We start from the raw sequence: 15427 nt of genomic DNA on the forward strand, positions 1-15427 counted from the left end.
CTCTGTCTGTTGCTGAGAAGATGATGGAAAAGGCTTGCCATTGCTAAACCTGTTTCTTCCACCATTATTGTTGTTGAAACCTTGTTGAGGTCTCTCTTGATTCTTCCATGAGAAATTTGGATGATTTCTCCATGAAGAATTATAGGTGTTTCCATATGGTTCTCCTAGGTAATTCACCTCTTCCATTGAAGGGTTCTCAGGATCATAGGCTTCTTCTTCAGATGAAGCATCCTTAGTACTGCTTGGTGCGTTTTGCATTCCAGACAGACTTTGAGAAATCAAATTGACTTGTTGAGTCAATATCTTGTTCTGAGCCAATATGGCATTCAGAGTATCAATCTCAAGAACTCCTTTCTTCTGATTAGTCCCATTGTTCACAGGATTCCTTTCAGAAGTGTACATGAATTGGTTATTTGCAACCATTTCAATTAGCTCTTGAGCTTCTGCAGGCGTCTTCTTCAGATGAAGAGATCCTCCAGCAGAGCTATCCAAAGACATCTTGGACAGTTCAGAGAGACCATCATAGAAAATACCTATGATGCTCCATTCAGACAGCATGTCAGAAGGACATTTTCTGATCAATTGTTTGTATCTTTCCCAAGCTTCATAGAGGGATTCTCCATCCTTCTGTCTGAAGGTTTGGACTTCCACTCTAAGCTTACTCAATTTTTGAGGTGGAAAGAACTTTGCCAAGAAGGCATTGACTAGCTTTTCCCATGAGTCCATGCTTTCTTTAGGTTGTGAGTCCAACCATATCCTAGCTCTGTCTCTTACAGCAAAAGGGAATAGCATAAGTCTGTAGACCTCTGGGTCAACCCCATTAGTCTTGACAGTGTCACAGATTTGCAAGAACTCAGCCAAAAACTGATGAGGATCTTCCAATGGAAGTCCATGGAACTTGCAATTCTGTTGCATTAGAGAAACTAATTGAGGCTTAAGCTCAAAGTTGTTTGCTCCAATGGCAGGGATAGAGATGCTTCTCCCATAGAAGTCGGGAGTAGGTGCAGTAAAGTCACCTAGCACCTTCCTTGCATTGTTGGCATTGTTGTTGTTTTTGGCTGCCATCGGTCCTTCTTCTTTGAAGATTTCTGTTAGGTCCTCTACAGAGAGTTGTGCCTTAGCTTCTCTTAGCTTTCGCTTCAAGGTCCTTTCAGGTTCAGGGTCAGCTTCAACAAGAATGCTTTTGTCTTTGTTCCTGCTCATATGAAAGAGAAGAGAACAAGAAAATGTGGAATCCTCTATGTCACAGTGTAGAGATTCCTTGAGGTGTCAGAGGAACAGAAAATTAGAAGGAAGAGGTAGAAGAATTCGAACTTAGTGAGATAGAGTTCGAATTGTGCATTGAGGAGGAGTAGTACTCCATAAATAGAAGGATGTGAGAAGAGGGGAAGAGCTTTTTCGAAAATTAAGTAAAAGACTTTGAAAACATTTTGAAAAACACTAATTAATTTTCGAAAATAAGAGTGGGAAAGAAATCAAGTGATTTTTGAAAAAGATTTTGAAATTAGAAATCAAAAAGATTTGATTGAAAACTGTTTTGAAAAAGATGAGGTTAAGAAGATATGATTGGTTTTAGAAAATATATGATTGAGAAGATATGATTTGAAAACAATTTTAAAAAGATTTGATTTTAAAAATTAATAACTTGGCTATCAAGAAAAGATATTATTCAAACATTAAACCTTTCTCAACAGAAAAGGCAACATACTTGAAATGTTGAATCAAATCATTAATTGATAGCAAGTATCTTTGAAAAAGGAAAGAAATTGATTTTGAAAACATTTGATTGAAAAGATATGATTTGAAAAAGATTTGATTTTGAAAAACTTTGAAAACTTGAAAAAAAATTTGATTTGAAAACAAAATCCTCCCCCTTGTGCCATCCTGGCGTTAAACGCCCAGAATGGTGCACATTCTGGCGTTTAACGCCCAATGCACTACCTTTTTGGGCGTTAAACGCCCAACCAGGCACCCTGGCTGGCGTTTAAACACCAGTCTGTCCTTCTTCACTGGGCGTTTTGAACGCCCAGCTTTTTCTGTGTAATTCCTCTGCTGCATGTTCTGAATCTTCAGTTCCCTGTACTATTGACTTGAAAAGACACAAATTAAAATTTTTTTGGATTTTTAATAATGAAGAATAATCAAAATGCAACTAAATAACAATGCATGCAAGACACCAAACTTAGCAGTTTGTATACTACTGACACTAATGAGGATGCATATGAGACACATAAACACTCAAGTCAAGAGAATTCAAAGATCAGAGTAAGAAATCATCAAGAATTACTTGAAGATCCTTAAGACACATGAATGAATGCATGCAATTGACACCAAACTTAAGATGAGACACTAGACTCAAACAAGAAACATAAAATATTTTTGGTTTTTATGATTTTGTATAAATTTTTTTTTTTGGATTTTTCGAAAATTAAGTAGAAAAGAAAATAAAGGTATCAAAATTCTTAATGAGAATTCCAGGAATCATGCAATGTTAGTCTAAAGCTTAAGTCTAAAGGAATTAGACATGGCTAGCCAAGCTTCAGCAGGACATTACATTCAGGAGCTAAATTGATGATAATCAATCAGCTTTGGTGATGATAAGAACATCACCTTGAAACACTAAAATTCACTCTTAAGAACTCTGAAGAAAAATACCTAATCTAAGCAACAAGATGAACCGTCAGTTGTCCATACTCGAACAATCCCCGGCAACGGCGCCAAAAACTTGGTGCACGAAATTGTGATCATCAATGGCGCCATCAACATGGTACGCTCATTGCAATCTCAACTCTTTATCACAACTCCGCACAACTATCCAGCAAGTGCACTGGGTCGTCCAAGTAATAAACCTTACGCGAGTAAGGGTCGATCCCACGGAGATTGTTGGTATGAAGCAAGCTATGGTCACCTTGTAAATCTTAGTCAGGCAGACTCAAATGGGTATAGATGATGAATAAAACATAAAGATAAAGATAGAGATACTTATGTAATTCATTGGTGGGAATTTCAGATAAGCGTATGAAGATGCTGTGTCCCTTCTGCCTCTCTGCTTTCCTACTGTCTTCATCCAATCCTTCTTACTCCTTTCCATGGCAAGCTTATGCAAGGGTTTCACCGTTGTTAGTGGCTACCTCCCATCCTCTCAGTGGAAATGTTCAACGCACCCTGTCACGGCACGGCTATCCATCTGTCGGTTCTCGATCAGGCCGGAATAGAATCCATTGATTCTTTTGCGTCTGTCACTAACGCCCCGCCCTCAGGAGTTTGAAGCACGTCACAGTCATTCAATCATTGAATCCTACTCAGAATACCACAGACAAGGTTCGACCTTCCGGATTCTCTTGAATGCCGCCATCAGTTCTTGCCTATACCACGAAGATTCCGATTAAGAAATCCAAGAGATAAGCATTAGAGCCTTGTTTGCTTGTAGAACAGAAGTGGTTGTTAGGCACTCGTTCATGGGTGAGAATGATGATGAGTGTCACATAATCATCACATTCATCATGTTCTTGGGTGCAAATGAATATCTTAGAACAAGAACAAGCGGAATTGAATAGAAGAACAATAGTAATTGCATTAATACTCGAGGTACAGCAGAGCTCCACACCTTAATCTATGGTGTGTAGAAACTCCACCGTTGAAAATACATAAAAACAAGGTCTAGGCATGGCCGAATGGCCAGCCTCTCAATGATCTAAGATAGCCTAAGGACAAAGATAGCTACCAAGATCTCTCAATACAATAGTAAAAGGTCCTATTTATAGGGAACTAGTAGCCTAAGGTTTACAGAGATGAGTAAATGACATAAAAATCCACTTCCGGGCCCACTTGGTGTGTGCTTGGGCTGAGCAATGAAGCATTTTTGTGTAGAGACTCTTCTTGGAGTTAAACGCTAGCTTTTGTGCCAGTTTGGGCGTTTAACTCCCATTTTGGTGCCAGTTCCGGCGTTTAACGCTGAAATTTCTGAAGGTGACTTTGAACGCCGGTTTGGGCCATCAAATCTTAGGCAAAGTATGGACTATCATATATTGCTGGAAAGCCCAGAATGTCTACTTTCCAACGCCGTTGAGAGCGCGCCAATTTGGCTTCTGTTGCTCCAGAAAATCCACTTCGAATGCAGGGAGGTCAGAATCCAACAGCATCTGCAGTCCTTCTCAGTCTCTGAATCAGATTTTTGCTCAGGTCCCTCAATTTGAGCCAGAAAATACCTGAAATCACAGAAAAACACACAAACTCATAGTAAAGTCCAGAAAAGTGAATTTTAACTAAAAACTAATAAAAATATACTAAAAACTAACTAAATCATACTAAAAACATACTAAAAACAATGCCAAAAATCGTACAAATTATCCGCTCATCAGCGAGCTACCTTTTGTTTTTCAAAATAAAAAGTTGCTAAACAAGCAACTAGGAAATGTCAATGAAAAGTCTTAAAAGCCCACAAGCCGGGCCAACTATACATCCAGAAAGAGATCAGCAAACATCTGGAGCCTTCTTGGCAGCGTCAGGACAAGGGGAAGGAGGACGAGTTTGAAGGGGCACGGCATCTACGGTTCCATCATCCCGGTTTAGAATTTGGCAATCCGAATCAGATGTAACGGGAGGAACAGAGGAGGTCGACACCTTAAGAGAAGGCACTAGGGGAGGATCAGCCTCATCATTATCCTGGTCATCAGGGACAATCTTACTATCCCTCACGACATTGTCCAGGCTGATGAGAGTCAAGTCGGCATCAGGAGCAACAACCCGGAACTGCTCCATCAGGTTCTCGGAGGCAGCAGTTACGCTACCCACAAGGTGACCTTGAAGCTCACCATAATTAACCCGAGCTGTTTCCAAATCCTCCCGAAGATGCATCAATTCTCTATAAGCCGAGACATAGCTATCCTTATGTTTCAATGCCATGTCTTCGGCCAGCTTCAAAGAAGCAGCAAGGGCAATAGAGCTGGCCTTCTTACCCTCTAGCTCCTTCTCCACCTTCGCCAACTTCACCTCCAACTCCTCCTTCAGACCCTTGATTCGATCAAATTCTGACTTGGCCTCTTCCATAAAGGATTTTGTGGCATGAATCGGAATCCTCTGAATTGTTTGGAATATAGCGGCACCCATATGAACCATCTTCACACTAATTTTAGTGATAAAATCCAGATGCTGAAGAAAAGAAACATCGTCCATAGAAAGCCCACCATAGGGGGCAATTTGCTGGTCGACAAACTCGATAGCATCAAAATCTGGCGCATCCAAGTTAAAGGGCTCGGATGACTTTTGCTTCTTACAAGGAGGGGCACCAGGAGCTACAGCAGAAGTTTGCGGAGGATCGACCAAACGAACCCGAGGAATAGGAATTGCTTTCCTCGGCCCGGGAGAACTAGGTACAATAGGTTTAACTGGAACCTGGGAAGATCCCTCTCCGGCCGCCTTGGCCGAAATGTTTAAAGCAGCAGTTGCCTTCTTTGCCTTCTTGAAGGCCTTCATAGAGTCATTATTCTTCGACATCTCTGAAGAACACAAAATCAACCACAAAAGACAAATTACAACATAGAAGAAGAAAAAAGCTCAGAAAGCAAGTATAAAAATAAAGCAGACAGTACCCAAAGCAGCCCGAACCAAAGATGGATCACTCAAAAATCTCTTCGTATCCAGATGGGGAGGCTTCCCCCACAAATCTTCAAGAACAACTACAAAGGCCCGCTCAACCTCACTAAGCATTTCCCATGTGAAACGTGGCACTCTTACATTCTTTTGCCACTCTAGAGGAAAAGCAGGCTCGTCATTTTCATCAAGAAAAAAGGGGCGGGCCCCCTCGACAGCTCGAACTTTAAAGAAGTAGTTATTGAAGTCCTTAAAGGACTCGTCATACATCGCAAACACTTTATGGCCCTGGGCGGACCGGAAAGAAACCCAAGAAGCTCTCTTTTTTGAAGAACCGCCAGGCTTGGCGGAAACAAACAAGTAAAGAAAAAGAGTATGAGAAGGTGTTACATCTAGTTCACGACAGAGAAGTTGGAAAATTTTAATGAAACCCCAGGAATTCGGGTGAAGCTGGGATGGAGCAATGTTACACGACCACAACAGGTCAGTTTCAAAAGCAGTAAAAGGAAAAGTAACATTCAACTGGCTGAAAAAGTATTCATAGGCAAAGAAGAAGGGACGCTCCCTCTTAATGGAAGTCGGAAAGCAAACCCTCTCATCAGAATCAGGAGCAACAAGCTCGTAATCCCCCTCGCGAGCATTGTTACCACAAATCCTATGACGCTTCCTTAGCTCTGTGCAAAATTTAGCATCTACAACGGAAACACACAACAAAACAAGGGAGTCCAACCAATCGGGCATCCCCTCGGGAACTCTGAAAGACATCTCTACAATGTTATTGCGAGAAGACATGAGGCCAACTAAATCCTACAAGTAAGAAAAGAAGATAGGGGTTACGACAAACATCTCGGATAGGAAGAAAACAACTCGGTCAATACTTTTCAGATGATGAAACCACGAAAAGGAAAACCCCAAGACTCAAACCAAAAGTCCTGGGGCATCCTTTGGAGGCAATAACAAAGCAAGGATTCAAGAAATTTCTACAGCTTACGCCCCGGAACTCATCAGAAAGAAAATAAAGTCTCAAAGGAAACAAAGGAAGTAAAAACAAAAACACAAAGTCACCACCTTTCTACAGTCTATCAGCAAAAAGCATTATCAAACATAAAAAATGCCAAGCAAAAAATCACCAAAGACGCAAACTTTTTCAGAATCAAGCAAAAATCATCATCAAAGGCGCAACCAAAAGCGGCGACAACATGCAAAAGCCCTAAGAAAAGATTCAAGCAACAAGAAAAGCAAAAGACTCGCACCAAAAAAACGAAGAAAATCCAGAACACGCAAACAATCAGGCATGGTAAAAACGGAAAGATCCCAACTTTCTCTGAGCAAAATTTAAACTTTCTACCGACATATAAAAGGAACAGAGGAAGAAAAATTGAACCTGGAGAAATAGAAGAAAAACCTCGAAGGAGAGCCGAAGAGCAGAAGCAACAAAGTCACCCCTCGAAGCGAAAGACCGCAAAAGATAGAAGGAGAAAATCTGGTAATCACCCCTCTTCCATAGAGAGCAATGACAAAACAGACGTTGCAGGAAGAAGTTACGAAAGAAACAGAAAATGAGAGAGTAAAGGGAGAAGTTACGAAGAAGAGCGAAGAAGAAAAACTGTTTTTGATTGAGAAAATTCAAAATAAAAGCCAGGAGAAAACGGGGCAATTAATACCAATTAATGAAGGTGTTCCGTGGGTTAACTGAAACTGTAGGTCGATCTCGGACGAGATCTTCTGTATTGGTCGGAGTCGACGTGTCCGGCAGGTGTACGGCGGCCGGAGCTGGGGTGTCCGACTTGTTGGACTTGGTGGTGGTGCTGATCCTTCGTCCCTGGAGGGTGTGGGGTACCTGCAAGGGACTCCGATGCTTAAGTTAGCAAGGGTATTAAGCAGGTATTTGGTAGAATCAGAGTATGAGTTATACCTGGGTGCTCCAGTGTATTTATAATGGTGAGATATGGCCTCCTGTGGATAAGATAAGTTAGTTATCTTTATCTTATCTTTATCTTATCTCTTAATGAGGTCATCTTTATGGGAACTGCCTTTATCTCTACGGGCTTGGGTTGCCCTTGGATTTGGGACATGTCCCTCTTATTTGGGCCCTTTGTTTGGGCTTTCCTGTGACTTGTCCGAGCTCTTTAAGAAGAGGTCGGGTTGTCCTGACCTGAAGAGGTCGGTTGCTTTGTCTGTAGAACATCCCGGATCGGACAGCTCGATCCAGGGTATGAACAGTGCCCCTGCTTGAGCTCGGTCTTCTTTTTTCGAGGCCGAGTCTTTTGACTTCGGTCCTTTCTTCAGTGAAGTCGAACTCAAGCATTTTGTCGATTCCTTTCTTTGTAGAGTCTTTTTTGAATGTAGAACGTTTTCCTCTAAAAGCGCGCGCTTTTGTATTAGCGCTTTTTTGGGAACGCAAGCGGTTTTAACATCCGCATTTAATTGGCATTAATTGCCCCATTCTCTCTTGGCTTTTATTTTGAATCTCTCAATCAAAAAACGGTTTCTCTTCTTCACTTCTTCTCCGTAACTCCTCCCTTTACTCTCTCATTTTCTATTTCTTGCCCAGAGTTTTGTAGTTTCTTCTTTGTGACGTCTGTTCTGCTACTGCGTTTTCGGAAGAGGGCTGATTCCACATTTTCTCCTTCTGTCTTTGCATTCTTCCACTTTGAGGGGGTGGCTTTGTTGCTTCTGCTCTTCAGCTTTCTTCGAGGTTTTCTTCTATTCTCCAGGTTAGTCCCATTTCGTGTTTCCTCGTTTATTTCTGATTTTGCGATGGAGTTTTCCTTTTGATCTTCCTTTTGGAGAAAGTTTGGATCTTTCTGTTTTTATCGTGCTTGACTTGTTGCATGCTATGGTTTTTTCTCTTTTTCGGTGCGAATCTTTTGTTTGCTTGAATCTTTTTCTTTTGCATGTTGCCGATGTTTCTGTTTGTGCCTTTGCTGTTTTTCCATTGGCCTTTTTGGTGTTCTGGTGAACAGTAGCAGTAGTGTTGGTAAACTGTAGGAGCAATGCTTTTCTTGATAAACTGTAGAAGGGTGGATTTTTTGCATTTTTTTGCTTCCTTTGCTTTCTTTTCTGGACTTTATTCTGATGAGTGCCGAGATGTAGATTGTAGAAATGATTTTGAGGACCCTTCTTGTTTACTGCCTCCAAGGGATGCTCCAAGACTTCTTCTCTTGAGTCTTGGGGTTTTTCCCTTTTTGGTTAATCCGTCCGTTTGAGATGTTTTGACCCATGTCCGAGATGTTTTTAAGTAATCCACTCTTCTTTTCTTTTTGTAGGATTTAGTTGGCCTCATGTCTTCCCGAAATAACGTTGTAGAGATGCCTTCCCAGGTTCCTGCGGGTATGGCCGATTGGGTGGACTCCATGGTTCTCTTGTGTGTTTCGCTGGCTGATTCTGAGTTTTGTGCTCAGCTTAGGCAGTTTCATAGTGTCTGTAGCAATTCTGGTGATGAGAAGAACTATGAACTTGTCCCTCCTTCTTCTGACGAGAGAGTCTGTTTTTCAACTCGGGTTGTTGATGGTCGCCCTTTCTTTTATGTTTATGACTTTTTCTTTGGTCCGCTGGGTATTACCCTTCCTTTTACTCAATTTGAAACCGACCTGTTATGGTCTTGTAATATTGCCCCCTCTCAACTTCACCCTAATTCCTGGGGTTTTATAAAGATTTTTCAATTGTTGTGCAATGGTTTTGGTATCCCTGCTTCCCAATCTCTCTTTTTTTATCTGTTTGTCTTGACTAAGTCCGGAGTGGTAAAAAAGAAGGCAGCTTGGGTCTCCTTTCGCTCTACCCATGGAAAGAAGGTCTTTTCCATGTTTGACGAGTCATTCCGTGATTTTAAAAACTACTTTTTCAAGGTCCGAGCTGTTGAAGAAGCTCGGCCCTTTTTTCTGGACGAAAATGATGAGCCTGCCTTTCCCCTGGAATGGCAAAAAGATGTGAGGGTCTCTAGGTATTCTTGGGACATGTTGGATGAGGCTGAGCGGGCCTTTGTGACTGTTTTGGAAGAGCGCTGGTGTCAGTCTCCCCATCTTGATACAAAGAAATTTCTAACCAATCCGTCTCTTCTTCAAACTGAACTGGGTATCTTGTGTTTTCTTTTGCTATCTGTTTATGTTTACTTGTAGCTGTATTTCTGACTTGTTCGATTTGTAGCTTGACTTCTGTTTTATTTGCAGAGGCAATGAAGAATAACGATTCCATGAAAGCTTTTAAGAGGGCGCAGAAGGCGACTGCTGCCAGGAATATTGCCGCCAAGGCGGCTGGGGAGGGGTCCTCCCAAGTGCGTGAGAAGCCATCAGTGCCGAGTTCCCCCATAGTGAAGAAAGCGATTCCGACACCTCGGGTCCGCTTGGTGGATCCTCATCCTGCTTCTGCCGTTCCATCTGCTGCCCCTCCAAGTAAGAAGCAAAAGTCGGTTGAGCCCTTCGACCTTAATGCCCCTGACTTCAATGCCATCGAGTTTATAGATCAACAAATTGGGCCCTATGGTACCCTTTCGAAGGACGATGTGTCCATCCTCCATCATTTGGAATTTATGGCCCGGAATCACGTGCAGATGGCGTTTATGGCGGCTGCTATACACCGGACTGCTCAAAGTCTCCCTCTTCATGCTACTAAGGCATTTATGGAGGAGGCAAAGCAAGAGTTTGACCGGATGAAGGGGCTGAAGGAGGAGCTCGAATTAAAGGTGACCAAGTTAGAGAAGGATCTAGAGAATGAGAAGGCGAGTTATCTTTCATTGGCGGCTTCTTTGAGGTTGGCCGAGGACACAGCCCTGATGCATAAAGATAGTTATGTTACAACTTATCGGGAGGTGATGTGTCTGAGGGGGGAGTTGGACAGTGCTCGGGAGGATTATTCTGAGCTCCAAGGTCATCTTGTCGGCAGCGTGACTGCTGCTTACGAGAACTTGAAGGAGCAAGTTCGGGTCATTAATCCCGAGACCGATCTCACCCTTTTCAGTTTAGACAATGTTGTCAGAGATGGCAAGATTGTCCCTGATGACGAGGGTGATGATGATGCTGATCCTCCTCCTGTGTCCTCTGCCAAAGTGTCGACTACCTCTGCTCCTCCGGTTGCACCTGATTCGGATTGCCATGTTCTGAACCGGGAGGATGGAACTATAGATGCCGTGCCTATTCAGACTCGTCCTCCTTCTCCTTGTCCTGATACTGCCAAGGATGCTCCTGATGTTTGCTGATCTTTTTTTGGATTCTCATGTTAGTTGGCCCGGCTTGTGGGCTCTTAAAACTTTTTATTTATTTGCTGACATTTTCTGGTTGTTTTGTCTGGCAACCTTTTTGAAAAACAAAAGTAGCTCATTATCCTTTTTTGATGGCCTCCGAGGCTTTAAAACTTTGTAGATCATATCAAGGTTTTTGATATTTTCTTCTGTTTTCTGAGAATGTTGGACCTTGCAGTTTGACCTTTTTGGATTGCCTCGTGCTTATCGTTTGTAGCTTGGATCCTCTGTAATTGTGTGGATCCGACTTGTTTTCTCGTTTTTGTAGGTATTTTTGGTATTTCTCCAACCAATTTCTTTGCGTTGATTCTCTTTATTTCTGTAATCCTCTTTCCTGGATCTTCGTCAGGTCTCTTTCAGGGATTACTTTTGTTCGTGGGAGTCCGACTTCGTTTAGGTCGGTCTCTTCTGAGTTATATCTGTAATCCTCTTTCTTGGATCTTTATCAGATCTCTTTCAGGGGTTACTTGTATAACTTTTCAGTAGCAAGAGTCCGACTTCGTTGTGTCGGTTTCCTTTAAGTTATTTTTCATAGTCCTCTTTCTTGGATCTTTGTCAGATCTCTTTCAGGGACTACTTGTATAACTTTTTAGTGATAGGAGTCCGACTTGGTTGTGTCGGTCTCCTTTAAGCTATTTTTCGTAGTTCTCTTTCTTGGATCTTTGTCAGATCTCTTTCAGGGACTACTTGTATAACTTTTTAGTGATAGGAGTCCGACTTGGTTGTGTCGGTCTCCTTTAAGTTATTTTTCGTAGTCCTCTTTCTTGGATCTTTGTCAGATCTCTTTCAGGGACTACTTGTATAACTTTTTAGTTTTGGGCTGACTTTGTTATGTCAGACCCTTCTAAGTTAAATTAATCCTCTTTAATAGGGTTGGCCAGACCTCTTTCCAGGGTTTACTTATAACTTGGTGATGAGCGGATAATTTATACGCTTTTTGGCATTATTTTTAGTATGTTTTAGTTAGTTTTTAGTATATTTTTTTTAGTTTTTAGTTAAAATTCACTTTTCTGGACTTTACTATGAGTTTGTGTGTTTTCCTGTGATTTCAGGTATTTTCTGGCTGAAATTGAGGGACCTGAGCAAAAATCTGATTCAGAGACTGAAATGGACTGCAGATGCTGTTGGATTCTGACCTCCCTGCACTCAAAGTGGATTTTCTGGAGCTACAGAAGCCCAATTGGCGCGCTCTCAACGGCGTTGGAACGTAGACATCCTGGGCTTTCCAGCAATTTATAATAGTCCACACTTTGCCCGAGATTTGATGGCCCAAACCGGCGTTCCAAATAAGCTCAAGAATGCCCGGCGTTAAACGCCGGAACTAGCACAAGAATGGGAGTTAAACGCCCAAACTGGCACAAAAGCTGGCGTTTAACTCCAAGAAAAGTCTCTACACATGAAAGCTTCAATGCTCAGCCCAAGCACACACCAAGTGGGCCCGGAAGTGGATTTTTATGTCATTTACTCATTTTTGTAAACCCTAGGCTACTAGTTTTCTACATATAGGACCTTTTACTATTGTATTCTCATCTTTGGACGCCTAGTTCTTAGATCATTGGGAGGCTGGCCATTCGGACATGCCTAGACCTTGTTCTTATGTATTTTCAATGGTGGAGTTTCTACACACCATAGATTAAGGTGTGGAGCTCTGCTGTACCTCGAGTATTAATGCAATTACTATTGTTCTTCTATTCAATTCAACTTGTTCTTGTTCTAAGATATCACTTGTTCCTCAACTTGATGAATGTGATGATCTGTGACACTCATCATCATTCTCACCTATGAACGTGTGCCTGACAACCACCTCTGTTCTATCTTAGATTGAGTGGATATCTCTTGGATCCCTTAATCGGAATCTTCGTGGTATAAGCTAGAATTGATGGCGGCATTCAAGAGGATCTGGAAGGTCTAAACCTTGTCTGTGGTATTCTGAGTAGGATTCAATGATTGAATGACTGTGACGAGCTTCAAACTCCTGAAGGCTGGGCGTTAGTGACAGACGCAAAAGAATCAATGGATTCTATTCCAACCTGATTGAGAACCAACAGATGATTAGCCGTGCCGTGATAGGGTGCGTTGAACATTTTCACTGAGAGGACGGGATTGTAGCCACTGACAACGGTGATGCTTGCCATGGAATGGAGTAAGAAGGAGTGGATAAAGACAGTAGGAAAGCAGAGAGACGGAAGGGACAAAGCATCTCCATTCGCTTATCTGAAATTCTCACCAATGAATTACATAAGTATCTCTATCTTTATGCTTTATTCATATATCATTCATAACCATTTGAATCTGCCTGACTAAGATTTACAAGGTGACCATAGCTTGTTTCATACCAACAATCTCCGTGGGATCGACCCTTACTCGCGTAAGGTTTATTACTTGGATGACCCAGTGCACTTGCTGGTTAGTTGTGCGAAGTTGTGATAAAGAGTTTAGATTGCAATTGAGCGTACCATGTTGATGGCACCATTGATGATCACAATTTCGTGCACCAAGTTTTTAGCGCCGTTGCTGGGGATTGTTTTGAGTATGGACAACTGACGGTTCATCTTGTTGGTTAGATTAGGTATTTATCTTCAGAGTTCTTAAGAATGAATTCTAGTGTTTCAAGGTGATGTTCTTATCATCACCAAAGCTGATTAATTCTTATCAATTTAGCTCTTGAATGCAATGTCCTGCTGAAACTTGGCTAGCCATGTCTAATTCCTTTAGACTAAAGCTTTAGACTAACATTGCATGATTCCTGGAATTCTCATTAAGAATTTTGATATCTTTATTTTCTTTTCCACTTAATTTTCGAAAAAAATCCAAAAAAATTACAAAATCATAAAAACCAAAAATATTGTATGTTTCTTGTTGAGTCTAGTGTCTCATGTTAAGTTTGGTGTCAATTGCATGTTTCTGTTCTTCTTGCATTCATTCATGTGTCTTAAGTGATCTTCAAGATGTTCTTGATAATTTCATTGCTCTTATCTTTAAATCTCTTGACTTGAGTGTTTTGTGTCTCTCATGTGCATTCTCATTTTGTTAGTGTCAGTAGTATACAAACTGCTAAGTTTGGTGTCTTGCATGCATTGTTATTTGATTTTAGTTGCATTTTGATTATTCCTCATTATTAAAAATCCAAAAAATTTTTAATTTGTGTCTTTTCAAGTCAATAGTACAGAGAATTGAAGATTCAGAACATTCAGCAGAGGAATTACACAGAAAAAGCTGGGCGTTCAAAATGCCCAGTGAAGAAGGCAAACTGGCGTTTAAACGCCAGCCAGGGTGCCTGGCTGGGCGTTTAACGCCCAAAAGGGTAGTGTTTTGGGCGTTAAACACCAGAATGGATACCATTCTGGGCGTTTAACACCAGGATGGCACAAGAGGGAAGATTCTGTTTTTAACTCAAATTTTTTTAAGTTTTCAAAATCTTTTCAAAATCAAATCTTTTTCAAATCAAATCTTTTCAATCAAATCTTTTTCAAAATCAATTTCTTTCCATTTTCAAGGATACTTGCTAATAATTAATGATTTGATTCAACATTTCAAGTATGTTGCCTTTTCTGTTGAGAAAGGTTTAATGTTTGAATCATCTCTTTCCTTGTTAGCCAAGTCATTAATTTTCAAAATCAAATCTTTTTAAATTGTTTTTCAAATCATATATTCTCAATCACATCTTTTTAAAACCATAACTTTTCAATCATATCTTCTTAATCACATCTTTTTCAAAATAGTTTTCAATCATATCTTTTTGATTTCTAATTTCAAAATCTTTTTCAAAAATCACTTGATTTCTTTTCCACTCTTGGTTTTCGAAAATCAATTAGTGTTTTTCAAAATGTTTTTAAAATATTTTTAATTTATTTTCGAAAATTTCTTCCCTTTTTCTCACATCCTTCTATTTATGGACTAACACCCCTCCTCAATGCACAATTCGAACTCTATCTCTCTTGATAAGTTCGAATTCTTATACTTCTTCCTTCTATTTTTCTTTTCCTCTGACACCTCAAGGAATCTCTATACTGTGACATAGAGGATTCCATATTTTCTTGTTTTCTTCTCTTTCATATGAGCAGGAGCAAAGACAAAAGCATTCTTGTTGAGGCTGACCCTGAACCTGAAAGGACCTTGAAGCGAAATCTAAGAGAAGCTAAGGCACAACTCTCTGCAGAGGACCTAACAAAAATCTTCAAAGAAGAAGAAACCATGGCAGCCGAAAACAACAACAATGCCAACAATGCAAGGAAGGTGCTGGGTGACTTTACTGCACCTACTCCCGACTTCTATGGGAGAAGCATCTCTATCCCTGCCATTGGAGCAAACAACTTTGAGCTTAAGCCTCAATTAGTTTCTTTAATGCAACAGAATTGCAAGTTCCATGGACTTCCATTGGAAGATCCTCATCAGTTTTTAGTTGAATTCTTGCAAATCTGTGACGCTGTCAAGACCAATGGGGTTGACCCTGAGGTCTACAGACTTATGCTATTCCCTTTTGCTGTAAGAGACAGAGCTAGGATATGGTTGGACTCACAACCTAAGGAAAGCCTGAACTCTTGGGAAAAGTTAGTCAATGCCTTCTTGGCAAAGTTCTTTCCACCTCAAAAATTGAGT

General features: G+C 40.9%; 1 non-coding gene across 1 annotated transcript; it reads left to right on the plus strand.

Moving 5' to 3' along the window:
• Window positions 1-556: 556 nt before the first annotated feature.
• On the plus strand, window positions 557-660 carry LOC130943071 (small nucleolar RNA R71). Its single transcript, XR_009071607.1, has one exon. It is a non-coding gene; the product is annotated as a small nucleolar RNA R71 (small nucleolar RNA).
• Window positions 661-15427: the final 14767 nt, after the last annotated feature.

The sequence above is a fragment of the Arachis stenosperma genome, chromosome 7, assembly GCF_014773155.1.
Source record: "Arachis stenosperma cultivar V10309 chromosome 7, arast.V10309.gnm1.PFL2, whole genome shotgun sequence".
Classification (NCBI taxonomy): Eukaryota; Viridiplantae; Streptophyta; class Magnoliopsida; order Fabales; family Fabaceae; genus Arachis; species Arachis stenosperma.